At 42.0% G+C, this 22539-nt stretch overlaps 1 protein-coding gene across 3 annotated transcripts in view; it reads right to left on the reverse strand.

The window, feature by feature from the left end:
* STAG1 (stromal antigen 1) overlaps positions 1 to 22539 on the reverse strand; it is a 222300-nt gene that overhangs the window by 170795 nt on the left and 28966 nt on the right. For 2 of the 3 annotated variants that reach the window (XM_040348710.1, XM_040348711.1), the window contains exon 2: positions 10250 to 10294. The exons of the other annotated variant lie outside the window; for it this stretch is intronic. The gene's annotated coding sequence lies outside the window, so the exon portion shown is untranslated. The remainder of the gene's footprint in view (positions 1 to 10249; positions 10295 to 22539) is intronic. 3 annotated transcript variants of the gene reach the window in all.

Here is a 22539-nt window from a genome sequence, read left to right on the forward strand (position 1 = left end):
TAGGACGGTGCCATTGCCGGCTAATGCCGCCGATTTGACATGCAATTTAACATGTCAAATCACATGTTAAAGCGAACCAGGGCTACAAGGGAGAAATGTATTCCTTAACCGATTCATGGAGTTGTGTTGTTAACAGACCCACAAAGCAGGGTATCGAACTACACAATTATTAACAGCATAGTGGCAAGCTTAGTGAAGGAGAGGGAAGAAAAAAAAAAAAAACAGCTGTAAAATGTGACAGCTGCAAATGGTAAATGTAAAAATAATATGCAATATGTAATTTACATGGAGAGAAGTTTTTTTTTTTTTTTTTTAATCCTATTCATGATTGAAATAACCCCCCCCCCCCCCCAAATGACCCATCTTAGTACTGCGCATTCTATGGGGAGATTTATTAAAACTGGATGTGCTATATGTAAAAGACATATCAATATAGGTTGTTCTGAAATTAGTTCTAAGGCTACTGTCGCACTGGGGCAGGGGGCGTTGGCAGTAAAGTGCTGCTAATTTTACTGGTGCTTTACCTCTGTTATAGGGTTAAAAGTAAGTGCAGCAGTGCCCTTTGATTTCATATATCGTATACAACACTCCAGTACCGCCCCAAAAGATGCTGCTTCCAGGACTTTTTCGATCGTCCTGCAAGCGCACAGCCCCAGTGTGAAAGCACTCAAGCACTCTGGCTCTCACACTGGTGCTGCAAAAACACCTGAAAAACACCCCAGTGTGAAAAAGGTCTAAGTACTTGTGAGGGTAGTAACCAGATCTCTAGCGTGCCCGGAACAATTTCTAGAACCCAATTTAATACTTCCTTTAAAGTCCGATTATACATGACATTAAAGCAACTAAATGTTTCTTTTAAATGCTTTAGACGTAAACTGATTTGACACATGCCTTACAAGTGTCGCTTTTCAAAACTCTAGTAGGAAATTTTGCCTCTAATGTAGACATGATCACAAAAGAAGTGAACAATGCTGTCTTGGGAACAAAGACACCGTCAACAAGGGGCTGACAAGCGTTTTCGTTTACAAAAAGGTTCCTAAATTATTTCCAGTATGTACTTTGTGAAGATGCTCAGTTGGGGCTCCTTACGTTCACTGACAATTTTAATACATCCATGGAGTTTAACAATACACTTCTTTTTCACTCCTTTTGTCTTTTTAAAATGTACCATTAGACGTGTTGTGCTACACCTGTTGATCCAGACGCCATATATGCACTGAGATGGCAAGCTGCAGCTGTGCACTCTGCCGTGTTATCAGAGGTGCAAGATAGTGCTAAACTGCAGAACTTCTTCCCTCCAATATAAAGATTAGGAGAGAGGGAGGTGTTCTTTAGTCCTAGGGTAACACTGCTCCCCCATGGGTAGCAATTGATCCCATTTAGAATTTGTAATATGTGCACGATTGTACAATACGCCAAGTGGTATGTAAACTCCCAACGATGAACATATGTTATGGTCTGCCATCACTTCCTATGTGATATCCTTTATAATGGTGTATGTCTTTCATGAAAACAAATACTACCCCCTCAAGAGAGGTGTAAAAACAGAAATGCATCAGGTACATTGGAGACAACCAAGTATCTGCAAATGTATCACTTCAACTAGCATTATCACTCAGGTATTTCAATGTCTTTGTATTGACATATTATTATGCTTTTATTCTACCCTTATAATAAAATTTGCACATTTTAAACAAAATTCTATTTGGTGTTCGTGTCACCTTTAAAGTCCCACTTTCTAGGGCAGTGATAGCAAACCTTGGCACTCCAGATGTTTTGGAACTACATTTCCTATGAGGCTCAAATACACTGAAGAGTGCATGAGCATCATGGGAAATGTAGTTCCAAAACTTCTGGGGTGCCAAGGATCGCCATCACTGTTCTAGGGGGATATTCTTTATAGTTTCTACAAATAGTTATGTTGGCGAAAGGACACCTGGTTTTGCTGATCGTGAAACCCCTTTCCTCCAGGGGTACTGTACAATGGGTAAAGCCGGTGGCACCAATCATTCTAATCGCCATGATTCGCAATAGCAGTAAATCGCTTTGCAATTTTCAGGCGACAATCACGGTAAAAAAACGTTCAAATAGAATCGTGGGACGCCCGTTGCCCAAAAGAAATACAGGCGCTCCTTTTGGGCAACGGGCATCGTTGCACATTTTTACCACAATTGTAGCCCCCATGTGAACAGAGCCTGAAGCCAACCTTTAATTTGTTTATATATTGAGCTTTATGGTTCCTCCTTTTCCCCTCATCAACATGCTGACATTTGTAAAAAGCTTTTCATTACATACTTTTTTTTTTGATCCAGTAATGTCCCCAGTCTCCAACAATCTCTTGTAGTCTGCAATCTCTTAAACACACTGCTAAAAGTATTCGCAAAATTGCCATTCGGTGCACCTCTAGCAGACATGATACAGGAGACTGTCAGACTGCAGACATGGTACAAGAGATCAATGCAGCCTACCAGTTTCCATCATATGCAGCTGTCAGATGCAGCATCCTGTCTGTACCCTTCATGCAGCCTCACCAGTGCCTGTGCCCATCATATGTAGCAGCCTGCCAGTGCCCATGCCATACAGCCTGCCAGTGCCCATCAGATACAGCAGCCCCAATGCCTGGTAGTGTGATCTCACACTGTGTCAGATCTGAATCGGCGTGCAGCCACTGTAACGATGTCTCCGCCTATGACACACGGCACAATGATTCCTAGCATTGGATCAGTGCTCTGTCTATCACAAGAGGCGGGGACATCGTTACATCAGCTGTACATCGATTCAGATCTGACACACAGCGTGAGATTGCACTACCAGGCACTGGGGAGGCTATATTTGATGACACTAATGAGACTGACAGGGACGCCGGAATTATACATGTGCGGCACCCGGCGGGATGGCCCCACCCCTTTTTCGGGCACCATTATTGACACTTTATTTCCCTTTCACTGCACCACTAATTTTATCTATTTTCAATATTAAAATAAACAGACGTTATTTGCACCATGAGCCTGTGCACTCATATTCCCTTTTGTTTCCAGTACTCAAAATGTGATGCCGAGTTTTCATGATTTTAAAGAACTTAAAGTGGTTGTAAAGTCAGAAGGTTTTTTACCTTAATGTATTCTATACAGATAAAAAAAAAACACACACACACACACACACACCTGTGTGCAGCAGCCCCCCTTCGGGGGCCCCTAATACTTAACTTAGCACCGTCTGTCTAGCAATGTCCACAATAGCCTTGGCCATCCAGGAAAGAGGGGGGGGCGGTGCATAACTGCCAGTTTGTGTCTGAATTGAACACCCAATTACGTAAACATCCCTTGGAATAGTGTGCGACAGGTCCTCTTTATGGAGAGATGCGGGGTTTCTTCTCCAGGCTGGAAAGACTGAGATGAAAATAAATACGTGTCTCTGCCTTTCCAGCCAAGTCTGCGGCTTTGTTTAGAGCCCATTCACATCTAGGCGTTTTGTCGCCTGTAGTGCGATGCCGCTGCCGCCAGAGGGATGAAAAGACATTTTCCTCTATGGAGATGGTTCACATCTCCACGCCGAACGCCTGCCGCCTGAAAAAAGGTCCCGGACCTTTTTTTCAGGCGGCTTTCGGCGTTCGGGAACCATCACCATAGAGGGGCACATCTAGGTAGACAATCGCTGCGTTTTGTCGCCGCAAATCGCGGGACAAAACGCCGCGAATTTGTCTGCCTATATGTGAATGGAGCCTTACATCCGCAGGCACATACGTGGTATAATGTCGCACCCGGGGCCCCGAGGGTCATAGAGATGACTGGGGATCATATGGTCCCCAATCATCTCTATGATCAACTTCTGGTGGCAACAGATTTGTTCTCTGGCTCGCCGATCATACGGGCGAGCCCAGAGAAGCACCGGGAGGGTGAAGCTGTCCCCTCCTGCTGCTTGTATTAACGATCAAGAGGCTGAAATGCCACTATGGATTGTTCTTACAGTGCACAGAATCACCGGCCGAAGATGATATCTGAATGATGCAGGCATTATTCAGATATCCCCACTCAAAGTCCAGGATGTCATATGACATCCTTGGGCTGGAAGTGGTAACATATATCTTAAAATATATTATACTATATAAAATTATTTTCTATTTTATTACTATATACACACACTATACATTTTAATATAAACACTAATATTACCAATATTCTTTTTGAAACAATTAAATACTATTAAAAATAAAGATGCCGCTTTGTGCATGCAAAATCTTTTTTCCTTCTGTAGTGTTGCCCACATAGCCATTTTAACTGCTTCTGTTTCTGTAGAATACACATACAGTGCCTTGAAAAGTATTCATAGATTTTCCACATTTTGTCACGTTGCAACCAAAAAGAAAATGTATTTTATTGGTGTAGCGCCCCCTTGCTTTCAGCATGGGCACTACACTAAAGTTAGTGGGAATGGGAGAGTTACTTTGCTCCCATTCGTGTTTGTCTGAATTTGGGACTTCTGTCATTCCAGAAATGTCCGCTGGGTCAGTCTGTGGTCAAGGGTCACCACCCCTTGCCGGCAGTTGGCCCCAGAGGGGTTCTGGCAGAGCAAGTTTTCCCCAGCAGCCAATTGGAGGAGTTTTCCCTTGCGGGGCATGCTGGGGGAGAGTATATCTGTGACAGGTGTCATGTGTTGAGAAATCTTTGCGGGATCCCCGTTCCAGGTGCGGTATCCACCTTCAGGGAACGCGCATCCATGGACCCCGCCAGCGCGGCCCACCAGGCCAAAGCTGACAGCTGCATCGAAAATCATCCCGAGGAGAAAAGGGACCCCAGTCTTCCACTGGGTCCCATGACTTGAGAGGATCCCAGTCTGGGATCGGGCATCCGGACCACTGACAGGTATGCTTGCTGTCATCTGGGTGGCCCAATATAGGAAAAGTCAACTAGGAGGATTCGCTCTCTTTATTCACCCAAGTCCTTTATTGAAACTGGCCTGTGGCAGAGGCCCTAGAGCCGGGTCTGTGAGAGACTCGTTCCTCCCAGCTAGTTCAGAGTGACGCTTCGGCTGCCGGGCCTGTTATAGGGGTTTGTCCGGGGGCACTTTACCCACTCCGAGCAAAGTGGCGACGAGTTACTACAATTGGTACTATACAGATTGCTCCATTCAACATCCAGGCCTGATACCACAAGGTTCTCTTCTCTTTCCTTCCTCAACCGTGACCTTCCTAATACGTGTTGATGTTGGCCGTGTTTGGCCTGGGCAATAAAGCATTGAAAACCCTTTTATTGGCCGTCTGGACCTTCGCTCACTACCACTGTTCTCACAATTGAACCCATAGACACCGCCAGGGTAACTTAGCAGGCCAATCCCAAAATCAACCAGTGGCTCCTTCGGGGGTGAGCGCTACATTGGGATCTTATGTGATCAAACCTACACAAAGTGGTACATAATTGTGAAGTGGAAGGAAAATGAAACCTTTTACTTCTGGTTTTTTTTACAAATAAAATATGTGAAAAATGTGGCATGCATTTGTATTTAGCCCCCCTGAGTCAATACTTTGTAAAACCACCTTTCACTGCAATTACATCTGCAAATGTTTTAGGAGCTGTCTCTACCAGCTTTGCACATCTAGAGTGACATTTTTGTCAGTCTTGCCACAGATTATAAATTGGATTTAGGTCTCAACTTTGACTGAGCCATTCTAACACATGAATATGCTTTGAACTAAACCATTCCATTGTAGCTCTGGCTGTATGTTTAGGGTCATTGTCCTGCTGGAAGGTGAACCTCCAACCCCATTTTCAAGTATTTTGCAGAAACAGGTTTTCTTCTAAGATTGTCCTGTATTTGGTTCTGACCAGCTTCCCTGTCCCTGCTTTAGAAAACCAACCCCACAACATGATGCTGCCACCACCACCATGTTTCACGGTGGGGATGTATGTTCAGGGTAGGGTTGTCCCGATGCCGATACTAGTATCGGGACCGATACAAAGCATTTGCCTGAGTACTTGTACTCGGGCAAATGCTCCCGATGCTTCACCCGATACTTGTACTGTCAGCGGTGATCAGTGCATGGGGAAGTTACAAGCACCGATCACCGCTGTATGGATTTAAAAGTAATTGCTCTGCTTCTCCCCCCCTCCCCAGCTGCTTTAAAATCAGCGGTGATCGGTGCTTGCAACTCCCCCACACACAATCACCGCTGACTGTCCCGTCTCCCTCCATGTCCCCCGCCGTGTTTCTCTCTCCCTCCGTGTACCCCCCGTGTTTCTCTCTCCCTCCGTGTACCCCCCGTGTTTCTCTCTCCCTCCGTGTACCCCCCGTGTTTCTCTCTCCCTCCGTGTACCCCCCGTGTTTCTCTCTCCCTCCGTGTACCCCCGTGTTTCTCTCTCCCTCCGTGTACCCCCCGTGTTTCTCTCTCCCTCCGTGTACCCCCCGTGTTTCTCTCTCCCTCCGTGATCCTCCTGCACCCCCTGGAACTGTCAGGATGGAAAGCGGGGTAGGAGCCGGTAAATCCGGCTCCTTACTGCTCCAAATGGACAGATTCAGTGATCACTGACTGTCTATTCACATAACTGAAATATTGTAAACGGATTACAATGTTTCAGTTTATGATTAAAGATAAGTGGCTGTCTTCACTCCATTCATTTTCAGCGCAGCCGATGCTGCTGAGAAAGGGACTGGGGAATCTGTGTCCCTAGTCCCTTTCTCTGTCTCAAAGGGGAGATGTCAGAGGTCTGTTAAGACCCCTGATATCTCACCAAAGCCCCCCAACAGGGCTGAAAAAATATATATATATTTTTATGATGGAGTAGGAAAAAAAAACAAACACATTAGACACCAGCAGTACTAAAGTAGAAGCAAAAGACAGCGATTTAGCAAATTAATTTAGAACAGTAAGCAGATAAAATGTGAAATTACTTAGGCTTTAAGTTCAACCCGACACATTATTATAATACAATTTATCATGCACCTGGCTTTTTAAAATACAAGTTCTTCGAACAGATGTTTGCATTCTACCCTAAGCAGTCCTTCCCAATTAGCCGGTCTTTAGGTTGTATGTTATTCAAGTCTCAGAAAAGTGAACTTTCCGTTTGCCTTTTGCGACCTGCTTATATTTTTTCTGAATATCATTTTACATCATAGTAAAAAAAAAAAAGGTGAATACATAATATTGTACAGCCAACACAAGGAATAACATTTCCGTTAGCTGTTCAGACATAGGTTCAGAATGGTGAAGGGTAACAAGTTTACTGTAAATGGAAAATCAATATGCACGTCTATTGCTGGTAAAAGCAACACACAATTGTTTGAATTTTGAATCAAAATCAGCTTAATGCCATGTGGAAACTAAAGACCTTTTCATTGGACTACTTTTATCAAAGTCATACATTTATTTGTTTACAAACTTTATTTGGTACAAAATGGTGGTACAAAAAAAAAAAAAAAAAAAAAAAAGAATTCACATAAAAAAAAGAGTTCACATAAGAAAATGTCCAGGAGTAAAAAAAAAAAAAAAATAGACACTAGTAAACTACACAATCTTATGGAACATTAATAAAACATAGTTCTAAAGAGTAGAGAATTAAGATGAGGGTCAAAAAGTAAATATAAAACCACAAGTGTTATTAGGATAAACAGATCAGCAAAAGGAAATCCAAGTCATAAATTTAAAGTGGAAGACAAACCAGACGGTAATATTGGCAGCCACATTCCAAGACTAACCATGTAAAAGCAAAAAAAATGCTATACATACCATTTCTGCAGCCAATCCGGTCTGGTCTCCAACAGCTCATGCTCTGTGGAAGAGACAGCCGGCAATGGGTGGGAAATGCCTGGGTAGTGACTTATTATGGTGCGTCTGTTGTCGGCTGCCTCGCCTGCACATGTCTACACAGAGAAGCCATCATTAACAGTTCAGTGTGGGATGAGACCGGATCGGCTGCAGAAAAGGTATGCGATTTTTGCTTTACAGGGTTAGATAGATTAGTCTTAGAATGTGGCTGCCAGTAGATTTATAGTTAGTTTTTGGCCGAACTTATACTTTAATGGGGTTGTAAACACTGATGTTTTTTTCACCTTAATGCATCCTATTAAGGCCCGCCAGCTCTCCGTTTTACTTACCTGAGCCCGCTCTCTCTCTGCCCAGGGCTCTTGATTGGACCGATAGCAGCGCAGCCATTGGCTCCCGCTGCCGTCAATCAAATCCAAAGACGTGGGTGCAGGGTGTGTGGCGCCAAGTCCAGCATTCGGCAGCTATGGATGCCGAATTAGGTGCACTGCGCAAGGTAACCCCCCAAAAGAGCACTCTATGCCTCCACTGTGCAGTTCATTGTGCAAGTATGACGTGCGTATATATATATATATATATATATATATATATATATATATATATATATATATATATATATATATCTATCCTTTACAATCACTTTAAGCAAAAAAAACTCCAATACTGTTATTGGTGCATGTTCTTACTAGTTTTAATACAACAAATATTCAGAGGTGGTGGAATCTTAAAAGTACACTATGCTCAAAATTAAATATTAAAACCAATTTCCAGCTTCAAAACATCTCAATTACCTCACAGTGCAAAAAAACAAACCCAAGGTACTAAAATACAAAAACATATTTCAAGTAAGAGCATGCCAAAACAATCAGACCTTTATTTTATCCCCATAAAAGTCAAGCTTGACTTCATCCCTCCGGTCTCAAGGTTCTATATTGGTCAGTAAGGTGTCAAACACAAAGGGACAATATGGAGGCTCATCAGACTGAAGGGGGTTGGATTAGAGCGGAGGTTCACCCGTATATATTACTTTTTTCCCTTAGATGGATGCTCGTTTTGTCTAGGGGAATCGGCTAGATGTTTTAAAATATGAGCCGTACTTACCGCTTACGAGATGCATCTTTTCCGTCGCTTCCGGGTATGGGCTGCGGGACTGGGCGTTCCTATGTTGATTGACAGTCTTCCGACGGTCGCATCCATCGCGTCACGATTTTCCAAAAGAAGCCGAACGTCGGTGCGCAGGCGCAGTATAGAGCCGCACCGACATTCGGCTTCTTTCGGCTAATAGTGACGCGATGGATGCGACCGTCGGAAGCCTCTCGGAAGACTGTCAATCAAGAAGGAACGCCCGCTCCCGAAGACCCATACCCGGAAGCCGACGAAGAAGATGCATCTCGTAAACGGTAAGTACGGCTCATATTTTAAAACAATTAGCCGATTCCCCTAGACAAAACGAGCAGGAATCTAAGGGGAAAAGATTAAACAATTAATAAATGGGTGAACTCCCGCTTTAAGCTCAGCTGTTACAGAAAAATTTCAATTAACTGCTTATATATATCCAGGTCTATGGCTCGTTCACAGGGGTGCAGAGGTGTGTGTATAGCTTGAAGAGATCTTTCTTTACATTTCTAGTGCAGCATTGGGGGTGCATGCAGGAGGCCTGTGTCAGTCGAGACACGTGATAGAGAAAATACAGCATGAATGCATTTTTCCACAACGAACGAAAATGCAACACAAGGAAATAAACATTGATTTGATTACATTTTGTTTCTAAGTTACATTTTACGCACATTATAGTTCGAATCATTCCTAAACTTCCACATATTTATTTCAAAGTAAATTCAAATAAGAAAAATATATTGCAGCTTACCAATCAATGATTTGCCTGTATTAGTTTTATTTAGGCTTGCTTGGGACAAAACCCATGCCAGAAGCCTTAAGCCTGGTACACACTAATAGCCATCTCCCCCGCTAAGCCATTGTGTTCTCACAGGGGGCGGTGGCAACCCACACCAGAACACTCCTATCAATGCTCTGTGGCATTGGCTGAGCACACTGATGGGGAGCCGGTTGGCTGCTGGTTTTTCAGCATGCTCATCTGACAGTAGCTGGCCAAACTGCTGGCTTGTGTCGGACTGGGTGACATACACACGGGCCAAATGTCGGACAATTTTATTTTAACCGACTAATGTCTCCCGACTTTCGGCCCGTGTGTAGTAGGCATTAGTGTCCGGCCAGCCCAAATAATGAATCTTACAAGAACAAAAATGTTGATACTGCTAAAGCAAGCATTGTACACAATTGTGACTCTATAAGTAAACTGGACAAAGAAAAAATGAACCATTGCAAAACAAATATACAAAAAACTTGTAGTGGACAAAACTAACAATACCTCATCACTCAACCTGACTGAACTTGGCATTTACCCACTTGTACGTTCACATGTTATAATTTTCACAGAACATTGAAACACAGTAGATTTAATTTGGTTATTACCTCTGATCAGCAGAAACACTCTTTCATGCCAAACTGAAAACAGATCTGCAAAGTGAAATAAATTACAGTGAGTACTGAATGTTTTTTCCCCCATGGACTAAATGTTTAACATTTCACCAAAGAAAGGAATACAATTTTAGCTCTGTTGTAAGCAGCTTTTCCAGACACACAACCAGTGATGTCACTTTATTCTACCAGTGTATTTGAAGATCTGGGATTTGACAGGTGCTAGGATCAATTACTATTTGATTCCAGCACTACCAAATAATTGCTCAAGATGTTTAATCAGGGAAGTAAATTCAAGGACGCTTCAACATAAGTGTTTTTTCCCCCGTGCGAAACTGTTTTTCTGTCATATAGTGCAACACAGTAAACAGGTAAACAAGCAAATGGGATTATACAGGAACAATAGCACGTATTTAATACAATGAGGCTAAATTCAGATACAAAGTAAAAAAAAAAAAAAAATGGAATGATGCAAAACAGTACAACCAGCTCACAATGAAATATGTTCTCTGCATTTAAAACTAGACATGCAGCATGGGAAGAACTCTTCAGCAGCTGAGTGTTCTTCAGAAAACGATCCAACAATCTAAACTTTTTCGTTCAATATACAGCAGACATTAGCGTTGGCGTACAAACACTAGGGTTACTTTGAACTTACAAATGGAAATTAAAATAATTTTTAACTGTTGGTTTTCCAGGGCTAATCAATGTAACTGTGCAACAAAGATCTTGAAACATATCTAAGCTGTTGGTATTACAAATATGATGCAATGAACCTAAATGCGAACACTTACAATAAACTAAAACACATTTTTTTTTTTTAAAAGGGTTTCATTCCTGGCATCAGCAAAATAGCATTAATTTTTTAAAGTTATCTTACACGAGTATTATTTTTGCCAATAATAGTTTTTTAAAGGAAATCTGGGATTTCCTATGAGGCCACTCATAAGTAGTTGAGAATAATGACCTGTAGAAACTGTATAATCAGTCCAATGCTCTGGTTTTATTCCATTATCTTTTTTTAAACCTACACCCATATCTTCCTCTTGGGGACAAGTTCTGCCAAGAGGTGCCCAATATATAGCCCACTGTCCGCACCTCAATTGAGGTCTGGAGCATAGCAGGCCCAACACAAAGTCGCATGGACCTTTAAAAACATTGGCCCAGGTAGGTCCCGCAAGGTTTAGTGCTGGTACCTTCAGCTGCCAATGAACCCTGTGGTCATGCACCAGTGGAAGCAACGGGCTGTTATTTCCTCCCTGCAGCACCTAAATTGCTGGCAATGCCCACTTCTTCCTCTTGCCTGCATTCAGCTACTGCAGGGAGGAAAATACAGCTCATCAGTTCCACAAAATGCTGCCCCTTCTCTACAGGTTCCTCTCTCAAGTTTTGAATATATATATATATATATATATTATATATATATATATATATATATATATATATATATATATATATATATATATATACACACACACACACACACACACACACACAGAACAGATTGTATTCGGCATATTATATAGATATCCATCTATATCTCCAATTACATGTTCTCTTCTTCGTGTTGCCTGGACATATTTAAAGGGTCACTAAAGGAATTATTTTTTTTAGCTAAATAGCTTCCTTTACCTTACTGCAGTACTGGTTTCATGTCCTCATTGTTCGTTTTTGCTTTGAAGTTGCTGTAATTCTGCTGTGATCTCCACACTTCCTGGTTTCCTTATAACCATGGTACTGGGAGATTTTCTCACGTTGGTATAAGCTGTCATTACTGTGTGTCTAAAACTCCTCAGAACCAATCAGATTCATTTTAAAAACAAAACACTGCCCTGGATTTGTTTGTTTTTGTTCTGAGTCTTCCCGACTCACCTCTCACCCAGAACTTCATGTATGTACCTTTAAAACTGAAAGTGAAACTAGAGGCACATTATATGATAGATTAAATTCAATTTTTAATCAATTTTAAAAGGAATCAGTTAACTTTTATGTCTCTATACCCAATAAACAGTCATTTCAGCTAAAATGTTTTTCCTTTAGTGACCCTTTAAAAAGGTAAGCCACGTTAATATTTTTTACAGTGACATTTGTTTCATTATACTTTCTAGCTTCCCCCTACCATTTAAAAGTGTAGTTCCACCCAAAAATGGAACCTACGCTTTAAGTGCAGGTGTCCCCCTGACATGCCCAATTTGGCATGTCATTTTTTTGGGGGGTAGAAACAGGTACCCTGTTTTTACGGGCACCCAACTTCCACTTTCTCCCCTGGCTCTGTAATCTTCTGGGACATGTCACAGCTCCCAGAAGATTGCCCGGCCATTCACAGCATGCAGCGCGACTCGCGCATGTTCATTGTGCGGCCAGCTGTGAACCCCCACATTTTGTAGCTGCTGACTTTTAAATGTGTGGAACTCTACTTTAAGTAGGCCTTGCTAGTTTGTTTAAAAATAAAAAAAAGTTGGTGCTGGACCCCAGTGACCTTTGATCGCTCGTTGTTGGAGGGGTGTCTCCATACCTGGTCTAAAGCAAAACTAGACAAAAATAAAAAAAATCTCAAATACCTTTTCTTCATACATTTACAAGAGATCACGTGACCGCTATGCGGGTTCTGACTCCTGGGTTCCAAAGACCAAACTGGCATGCTTTGTGCGTTTCCCAAACCACGGTTAAAAATGCACTGCACTTTTGAGTTACAGCAGGAGTCAGTATTAACTTAGCAAAACCCTAAAAGCAAGGTGCACATGCAGTGCATTTGTCTGCATGGTACAGCAATAACCCTTGCGACCCGTTTGCTGTGTTTTTTTAAAGTAGTACATGCACTACTTTTGGTGCGGTCTGGAGCAATTTCAACCAATTCAAATGAGGGGGCTGAAATTGAACAGCACCCGGATTGCATGTGAATCGCACAACAACGCACATCATGTTCCTGCATCATTCATTGTGTGAACAGAAAAAAAAAAAAATAAGGAATAGTACCGCAATTAAAAAAAAAAATGTATCTATAGCAATAATTACACCCGCCAGGTGGGAAGCCCATGTAAGAAAAATGCCATTATATTGTTAACGGTACCGTCTCCCTTTTATATCATAAAACACTGTGTAACCTATTGGTGCTATATATATCCAGTATAACACAATGCAGTTCAAGACGGAAGGAATATGAGGGCCCTGCTTATGGAGCTTACAATCTAATTATAACATGAAAAAACAGCACAAAGTTAAAACCACAAGCCAACACATAAGGGAAAAAGCCAACACCCTCATACATTAATTGCAAAGTATTGTTGGAGACAATGGATAGGTTTGACCTTCAGCCTGATGTCAAATGCAGGTTAGAACCCCTGCGGAACCTTTGTAATTGCTAGATATTCCTCAAGTGCTTAACACAACACTCTAGTAAAATCCACTGAGCACATGGTAGATTATGTTCTGTTGCATGATAATCCTTTGTGATGAAGTGGTTTAAAAAATCCAAACATTTAGCCTTCCCGCAGTGCATCTTAAACCATGCATGCTCAAACTCAATGGACCACTTTATTTCAAGATCTTCTAGCACAGAGTGCACTTCTTTCACATAAGATTTGCACACCCAAGGACACATTCATATTGAGTGACATAACATGATTGCCATATTACCGCACGACATAAGTTTACTGAAGCATAAAAAACAGGATATCATCGATTAGCAGCATAAACAATCTCTTCAATAAACCTCACAAAAGGGTGTCCATATGTGATGCAGAATCAACAAGAAGCAGCTTGAAATAAGGGCAAGCATTGTATAAATGTCCAAACAGTCCTGCGCAGGGCTCTCAAGGCAAAAATAAGTAAACTTATTTTCTTTAAGGAAGGTGGATCTGCATGAAATGTCAGGCATTGAGAGGGCGATCAGACCAGAGAGAACACCTGACCACTTTCCCTGGAACACTGGTTGCGGCTGGGTATACACTGGTCCGACAAACGCTCCGACATTGGGAGATCATGTCACATGACGTGTGAAAATCAATGTTTTCCTATGAGAGCTGAATTATTTGGTCCGACACAAGTCAGTCCGACTTTGAAAATGCTCCCTGTACTACTTTGATCCTACTTCAGCCCATTGAATATCATTGAAGTCGGATCAAAGTAGGAGCCTTGTCCATACCATCCCACTTTTGACATCCGACGTTTGATTACAGCAGCAGTAAAAAGGAATTTATCTCACTCTGGGATAGTTTTGATTGGTCAAAGAACAAGTCAGACAATCACAAAGTCGGATAAAAGTAGTATCCTGTTCATGAAAGTCGGATAGATGTAGGACCGATGTCGCAGAGTAAAAGTAGGATGAAAATCGAACTACTGTCGTGTAGTATAGTCTGATCCCAGCCTCAAACAGAGGCTTCATAGCTAAAACAAACATCAGAAGCTCATCTAACAAAAGGGTTAATTTACTAAAACTGATAAGTGCAAAATCTGGTGCAGCTGTGCATTGTAGATAAAGACTGAGCCCTTGGAGGAAACCCAGCTGCACTATACAGCTTAAGGGCCCTTTCAGACGTGCGGACCGTATGTCCGCATTTTCATCCATCCGTTGCGGATGAAAACGGGACATACATTGGTCCCTATGTGATTGCGGGTGTCAGCGGATGACCATCCGCTGACACCCGTAATCGTCCGTCTCTGCAAAGATCCGATTTTTCGGACGGAAGAAAATCATATTTTTTTCGGAGGATCCCCGCTGAGCTTTTGCGGACACACGGAGCGGATCATTACTGATCCGCCCGTGTGAAAGGGCCCTTAGAGAGTCCCTTGCAGCAGTGAGAAGCGCACCCATAAATACCTTATCCTGCTTTTTTTTTTTTTTACTACCCAGGTACCTGGTCCATGGCTCCATAACAGAGCATTCCCCAGGGGATAACGGGGGGAAGGGGGCACTCTTTTACCGCCCGTCCACAGTCCACCCCCACCCTGGCACAAACGTGTCCAGGACCAACAATGAAACCTCTGTGGGAATCCCAGGTGCAAACACCTGCTGCCACCACCAGCATGTCGGGGGAAGGACCCAGATACGGACTCAAAATATTTATAATAATTTACATAGTGTGTATGAATGTATAATATGCACACAAAGCTCCTAGAGCCCTATTCAGGGCCTCTCACCCACTTGCTGCGCTGATCAGGGGTACCCAGGGGACTCGCACCTCAGGAGGAGACTTCCCAGCACTGCCGTCCGCTCAAAGCGTGCAAGAGGAAAAGAACCGCGAGGTAACTGTGCGGCATCTGCAAGGACCTGTGTGCCAAAATGCCGCGTTTAAACAGGAAAAGCTTCCCAGGGCTTTATAACAGTGAAAACCCCCTCACAGGAAAGCCCCAAACAAAAAGGAAAAAACACAGGCCAGATAACCCTCCTTCCTGAGGGGACTGTTATGTCTGGAGGGACCCCCCCTGGGCGAGGCTGTTCAACTCTGTTAATGTAACATGTATTTAATTATCTAACATGTTTCTGCCTAGTCCTCTCCTGTAAACAGGGAACATAACCACTTGTCAAGATTTAAGGAGCTGTGTCCGTCAATGGACGATAAGAGAAAAAGGCTTTAAGGCATGCTCTTCTGTAACATTGGGAAATGCCCTTTACAGGAGGAGGACACTAATTCGCAGAGTCTCTGTGCGAAGATGATATCAATTAGAGAGCCACCTTTTTAGATTCCCAGCACAGCTAGACAGGCTGACATTTGTCATAGTAACTTTCCACATCTTTGGAGAAAAAGATTTTCCCTGACTTCAGCACCAGGTTGGAAATCTCCCAAGCCAGAAAGAGTCTGCACCTGCAGATCACAAGAACAGTGCAGTCCAAGCACCAAGAAAGCTTTGGTCACATGCTGCCAGAATGCAGAGCTGCAATGGTCTGTAGTAAAACCTGGGCATACAGCTATGCCTTCAAGGAGGCCCAGGCAGGAAAGCAGAAAGACCAGTTTTCCCAGGGCAGGAAGATATGGGACATGGACAGCCAATAACAGTGCCAGATAATCGAAAGCAACAACGGATGAAGATTTGGGATCCAACAGAAGATCTACAGAGTCTGCACTGTTCACTAAAGATTGGCTGAAAGTATCTTTTTGTAGGAGATTGCCCAGATAACAAAAAAAGTGAATCATCTGGTCATGTAGCAGAGGTAGGGCCAAGGTAAGCACCTTAGTGCAGGGAAACTAATTGGTAATGCTGATCACTGCCCACAAGGTGCTCATTTTTGATCCCTGTTAACTACAGCCGCTAAAAAAGGGAACAAAATTTAAGCCATGAAATCCAGACATTGTAGAAAATAATCCTACCCAGTTAATTGGGAGGAAAGCCGAGGGGCCTAAGGGCCAGCGGAGTGCCCAGAGGACACCATGATTTCGGAGTGCAGTAGCAACTATAAGAAAAAAGGGATACTAGAGCCCGATTAAGATTGCTTTACAGGGCCATGTAAAACAAACTATGGCCAATACAATGCACCACATGCTAGCGAGAGGATCAGGCAGCAGCCAAGGCACAAAGCAACAGTATAGTTTGGCCCTGTATCTTCATCCAAGTGGGGTCTCTGTACAGTCCACCCAAAGTTCAGCTGAGAAGTTATGAAAATAAAGCTGCAGAAAGAGGTACAGTGGAGGGGGGGGGGGGGGATAGATAGATAGATAGATAGATAGGATATGTGTCACCCAAGGACACTTGCAAAAACTGAAGCTAGCTGGGAGTGGAAGCGATTAAATAAAATGTTCATGCAGCCATTTGCCAGTCCAATTACCTGAATGTAGCTGTAGCAAACCCATGGTTTCAGATTAAATATTCTATAAGAAATGACAGAACCTGCAACTAATTTAAAATTTGATTTCTGTGTTTAGCCGCTCCTTATCAGCTAGTTTAGAAACCCAACTCCCACAATTCTCTGATTCAACATCTGTGCCGTTTGTCAACACAGGAATTTGAAAGTCAACTAGTGCTAGACTTCCGTTTATTCATCTTCATTAACCACTTCCCACCCACCATATAGCAAAATGACGGAACGGAAAGTGGTTTCATTATCATGACTGGGCGTCATATGACTTCCGGCTGGATTAGCCTTGTGGGCACACAGCGGTCGGTGGTGTCAGTCTGACGCACCGCATCTTCGATCTAGGTAAAGAGCCGATGACGTAGGCTCTTTGCAATGTGATCAGCTGTGTCCAATCACAGCATAAGCAGGAAGAGACATTTAATCGTCTTTTCCTTCACTCACACTGACAGGCGTGAGTACAGGAGAGTCGATTGGCTGCTCTCCTAATGGAGGGGGGGGGGTCTGCACAGATATCCAGTGCAGACCCATCGAGGATACCCACTTAAGACCACCAGGTGTGCCCATCAATGATGCCTGTCAGTGTCACTCATCAGTGAAGGAGAAAAAACACTTTACAAAGTCTCAAGAGAAACAAAGAAAAAAATAATTTTTCTATACATTTTTTTGCTTTGGATATACAAGTGCTTTGCATTACAAGCAATCCAAAGGTCTTACTGTATTATTTAATCTCATTGCTGCGTGTAAATTTAAGAAAATAACTTTTTTTTGTTTTTAAGAACAAAGTATTCCCCGAAATTGCTGAATAAACAGGTCCATGGCAGAAATGTTTTAATTGCTCTGGTCCATAAAGGGTAAACAGGTGTGAGGTTAATAATCTTAACTCATTTTAAAAACATAACTTTTCATCTAGAATTACATTTTTAAAATTACAACTAATGGCATTCTATATGAAGTATGACTTTACAGCATCTGAAAATTAGAAAGCAGTAAATAAAATCAATTAAAACAATCTAGGATTTATATTAAATTCCTAAAACTAAGCATCAAACACATGTCTGACTGAAATACTCACACATTATGACAGAGCAGGAAAAGTTGCCAAAACATAAAAAAGTAAATATTCCACTACATTAACTGAACAAAGAAACACAAGGGCACGTCATTAAAATATTCAAAAAGCACACCACAGTTCCAAGAATGTATTGTCTTGTAAGAAAATTGGACATGATCCATGCAAAGGCTGTAAAATGCTCAAAACTTTTTCTAGTTGTCATTGGGGAAAGACGGAACTTGTTTATTACTGTGTGCCTAGACTGTGCATATTTCACCTCCATTTGTCATCAGTACAGTAAGGGGGAAATGTTACCACTGAAGATACCTGTTCTGATGCCAATGGTCAGAAGTGGACTTTAACTTAAGTTTAGCAAGATTTACTCTCACTTTCTCTAGTGCCACTGTAAAAAAAAAAAAAAAAAAAAAAAAGTCTCCACAAAGAAACAAATAAAATCCAAAAAAGGGAATTCAAGCGCAAACAGATGTTTATAAAAAATAATTCTATGTGCACGAGGTATAAAATAACTGAGGAGAACTGGGATGGAGGAATGGCGTTTGCCCACAAAAATTAGTGTTAGAAATAACATTTACAAATTGGGCTATAACTTCACAAAACAACCATAATGGAAGATCGCCATTTGAGTACTTTTTACCAGGGTAGATAAAATTAATGAGAAATATATATATATATATATATATATATATATATATATATATATATATATATATATATATATATATATATATATATATATATATATATATATATTTATTTATTTTTATCAAATCTAATTTTAATAAAATGCTTTGAGAGAAAAAAAAAAAAAAAAAAAAACTGTGCCAGGGATTCCACCATCAACACTAACCGTGTTGATGGGGGAATCCAAGCTCCGCAAGCAGAGATAACATGCACTGCATTCCAATCATTCATTTACACAAAATCACAGTAACCATAAGATAAAACAAAGTTCAGGAATATTCCTTTATCCCATTATTTTCCAAATAGCTAAACCTTATTCATGTGTCCCAGGTGCATACAATCCTGTGTTCATGCGCACCTCTGGAGCAGCGCCATTTAGGTGTATGCACCTAGGACACAGTCCCCCTCAGATCTACAGCGACTGCCCTTTTAAGTGCACTTGTAGTGCAAAGTGGATTTCCCTTTAGTAAATCACCCCCATAGTGTTGTATGCTTCAGAGCCCATAGAATTAACAATACAGCCATTTTTAAGGATGCTTATCCATACATGTACTCATGATTTGAGGTGCATATTCATTTGCATATGGCCACTTCTGCCCCCTGCACAGGCCAGGGCTCTAATGAGCACTGGAGTGGAATAGCAGAGAGCCAGAGACTGACAGTCAACAGCTCTCTGCTACGGAAGACCAAGAACTGAGCAATCAGTAGTCTTCAATCACTTGGTTCTCAGTCTTAGAGACAGCAGGGAACTGATGCTGCATCTATCTAGGCGTGTATAAATGTTTGAAAAAATCCCCAAAAAACTTCTCTTAACCACTAGCCGACCAGCCGCCGTCATTCTACGGCGGCAGGTCGGCTCTCCTGGGCGAGACCACGTCATTCTACGTCGGCTCTTTGAGCCGCCACTAGGGGCGCGCGCCCCCCGCTCGCCCCCGACTCCCGTGCGTGTGCCCGGCGGGCGCGATCGCCGCCGGGCACACGCGATCGCTCGTTACAGAGCGGGGACCAGGAGCTGTGTGTGTAAACACACAGCTCCCGGTCCTGTCAGCGGGGGAAACGCTGATCTTCTGTTCATACAATGTATGAACAGAAGATCAGTGTTTCCCCTAGTGAGGCCACCCCCCCCCCCCCCACAGTAAGAACACACAAGGGACATACTTAACCCCTTCCCCACCCCCTAGTGTTAACCCCTTCAATGCCAGTGGCATTTTTATAGTAATCCAATGCATTTTTATAGCACTGATCGCTATAAAAATGCCAATGGTCCCAAAAATGTGTCAAAAGTGTCCGCCATAACGTCGCAGTACCGAAAAAAAATAGCTGATCGCCGCCATTACTAGTAAAAAAAATATAATAAAAATGACATAAAAATACCCCCTATTTTGTAAACGCTATAACTTTTGCGCAAACCAATCAATAAACGCTTATTGCGATTTTTTTTTTTTACTAAAAACAGGTAGAAGAATACATATTGGCCTAAACTGAGGGAAAAAAATGTTTTTTATATATATATATTTTTGGGGGATATTTATTATGGCAAAAAGTAAAAAATATTCATTTTTTTCAAAATTTTCGCTCTATTTTTAAACCGCAGAGGTGATCAAATACCACCAAAAGAAAGCTATTTGTGGGGAAAAAAAAGACGCCCGTTTTGTTTGGGAGCCACGTCGCACAACCGCGCAATTGTCTGTTAAAGCGACGCAGTCCCGAAACGCAAAAAGTACTCTGGTCAACAATATGGTCCGGGGGGTAAGTGGTTAATGTCATTTTTTCCCCCTCTGAATTTAAAGGTTGATTCAACCATATTTGAAGAAATAGTGAGAAATGGCAGTATAACCCACTTATATATTTGTTGATCATTGATAGCCGTCTCTCAATGCATGGGTAAACATTTTTTTAGATATCCATTGCTTGGATAACTCAAATGGGGGGACACCCTGCGACTGGAGAGGTACATTTTCCAGCACTGGGGGTCGTCTGAAAAACACAATACCCTATGGTTTGATCCTAACCGGCCTTAGTCCAGTGGATTTGGTCTTAGACTGTTTACCCGACACGGAGGGTAACCCTAATCATACTGTAAAACGGTTGCTTTTATTTTATTTTTGAACTAGTACATTAAAATGTATCTAACAAAGTTGCAGGTTCGTTAAAAGGGGGGGAGGGAGTGCAAGGGAAGAATAGGGAAAGGAGGAGAAACCCGAAGAGCTATATTAGAATTCTCCTTTGTATTAGTGCAGGGGTTGACAAATTTGCTTGGAATCTAGGAGCCAGCTAAAAAAGTTAGGAGCCAGAAAACGCGCCCTGTCCCGACGAGCTTGCGCGCAGAAGCGAACACATACGTGAGCAGCGCCCGCATATGTAAACGGTGTTCAAACCACACATGTGAGGTATCGCCGCGATTGGTAGAGTGAGAGCAATAATTCTAGCCCTAGACCTCCTCTAACCCAAAACATGCAACCTGTAGATTTTTTTAAATGTCGCCTATGAAGATTTTAAAGGGTAAAAGTTTGTCGGCATTCCACGAGCGGACGCAATTTTGAAGCGTGACATGTTGGGTATGAATTTACTCGGCGTAACAATATCTTTCATAATATTAGAAAAAAATGGGGATAACTTTACTGTTGTCTTATTTTTTAATTAAAAAAAGTTGAATTTTTTCCCCAAAAAAGTGCGCTTGTAAGACCGCTGCGCAAATACGGCGTGACAGAAAGTATTGCAACGATCGCCATTTTATTCTCTAGGGTGTTAGGATAAAAAATATATATAATGTTTGGGTGTTCTAATTAGAGGGAAGAAGATGGCAGTGAAAATAGTGAAAAATGACATTAGAATTGTTGGTATTACAAGTTAAGCATTACAAGTTAAACAACGGCCACCACCAGATGGCGCCAGCTCACACATCTGGTGGTAATAACTTGTAATACCAACAGCTCACCACCAGATGGCGCCCAGCTCACAAAAAAAAAACACCTTCCAAGCCAAGTCGCCAGGCGACCTGGCGCCCGGGATTTGTCGAGCCCTGTATTAGTGGATTGTGATGACGTGTAGAACTCTATGTCAATACGAGGTGGAACCCGATTTGTTGGACTGTGGGTTATTTTTTGTTTCAATAAAATTGGTTTTGTTTTTTTCCCCAAAAGAAAGAAATCCATTGCTGATTTTCACATCCTATCCCAGTGACCGAACTGTCGATAGAAAAAAAAAAAAAAAAAATGGGAGGGAAAAAGTACAAGAGGGGATACAGATAATACGCAGACGAGGATTGCAGTCTTCCCTTCAAAGAGATCAAAGATTCCAAAAAATGTAATACATTTCTGTTTGTGGCCCTGCTAGGGAGTTCCCCTGACAAGGTTTCCACCTGAGATAGGAAGTGAGGAAATCAACAAAAAGGACAAGCAACAAAGCTCTGTAGTTGTAATATATTGTTTTATTTACCATGTTGTATTTATTCCTGTGTACACAATTTCTCCATTAAACAAAAAAATCCAACACTCAAGTGTTTAGAATATCAAAAAGAAAAACATGCGCTACTTTCACAATTCCCAACTTTCAGATTATCAGAAGCCGTACTGCCAACTACCCCCGCAACGTGAATAAGTAATGAGAATAGAATGAGAAAACGCTACAGGAGCATACACATTTTTATTGAAACACTTTTCTGTTTAGACAGGAAACTGCAACCTTTGCTGCACTGTACTTGCTATAGCAACAGCTGTTTTATATGAACGTGGCCAT

This window comes from Rana temporaria, chromosome 4, assembly GCF_905171775.1.
Source record: "Rana temporaria chromosome 4, aRanTem1.1, whole genome shotgun sequence".
Lineage (NCBI taxonomy): Eukaryota > Metazoa > Chordata > Amphibia > Anura > Ranidae > Rana > Rana temporaria.